This window comes from Penaeus monodon, chromosome 21 (genome assembly GCF_015228065.2).
Source record: "Penaeus monodon isolate SGIC_2016 chromosome 21, NSTDA_Pmon_1, whole genome shotgun sequence".
NCBI lineage: Eukaryota > Metazoa > Arthropoda > Malacostraca > Decapoda > Penaeidae > Penaeus > Penaeus monodon.
In genome coordinates this window covers 4,012,171-4,012,948 of record NC_051406.1, presented here as the reverse complement: position 1 = coordinate 4,012,948, position 778 = coordinate 4,012,171, and positions in this window count along the sequence as shown.

Genomic DNA, 778 nt, shown 5'->3' with positions numbered 1-778 from the left:
CGTCATAAAACCATGTCAGCCACTCCGATACCCCATATTTCAACAGAAATGTCGACAATATATTCCGTTATTAGTATATTGAATGGTATACGAGACGTAATTATGGATTTATATAAATTGAAGTTGGGAGGAAGCAAATACTGTACCTGAAACTAAATAAAATGTTAACTGTGACTGCCGCAACATTACGCCAGTGCAAATCAAAGTACCTTTGCTGATTTCACTCATTGCTGTTACTTTTAACTCGGGATAATATTTAAAATATTAATGGGGCACCATTGTTTGTTGCAATAAATAGGCTTTATCTGCAATTTCTTGCAACTGGATGAAATATTTTACTGCCGAATTTTAAGTGATTTCAAGTGCCAAGCTCTTCATCAAACTCATCAACATGCATGAGCGACCCACACCCGAATGGGGAAAATAACAAATACATCTATTTTAATTTGTAACTCTTCATTTGGCAATGTGTATTGTGTGACCAACCCCGAATAGACACTCAGCTTACCTATTTGGAGTTCCCGTTTTAGCGACTAGTGTGACTGTTGTTTTCCCGGCTACAGGGGAAGTATCCCTTCAACAAGGGTCACACTAGTCTTGTGGATCCCTGAATAAGCACGTTAAGTGTTTGGCCAGGTACAGGGGGGTAATTTTATACGCAGAGCCGCCCCTAAAGAGAAAACTATCGTCCAAGAGAAGACCAGCGTCTAATATATCCTAAATGCTGGGGCGTCAATGGGGTGTGTGTAGGGGGGGGAGGCATCATACCCCAACGCCT